Raw genomic sequence first — 373 nt, 5'->3', positions numbered from 1 at the left:
TAGTTGCCCCGCCACATGTGGGATCTTTTTTCCCTGATCAGGGATCAAACCTGCATCCCCTGCATTGGAAGGTGGATTCTTTACCACTGGACCATCAGGGAAGTCCCCTGAAATATAGTTGATTTACAATGTTGTGTTAAGTTTCAGTTGTACAACAAAGTGATTCACTTATAGATAGACAGATACACATATATTCTTTTTTTACGTTCTCTTCCATTATAGGTTATTACAAGATATATAGTTCACTATGCTATACAGTAGGTCCTTGTTGGTTATGTATTTTATATATAGTAGTGTGAATATTTTAATCCCAAACTCCTAATTTATCATTCCTCTCATCTTTTTCCTTTTTTAAAAAGCACCTAGATTTCCT

Source organism: Grampus griseus (assembly GCF_964374135.1).
Source record: "Grampus griseus genome assembly, chromosome: 17".
Lineage (NCBI taxonomy): Eukaryota > Metazoa > Chordata > Mammalia > Artiodactyla > Delphinidae > Grampus > Grampus griseus.
This window is presented reverse-complemented; position numbering follows the sequence as displayed.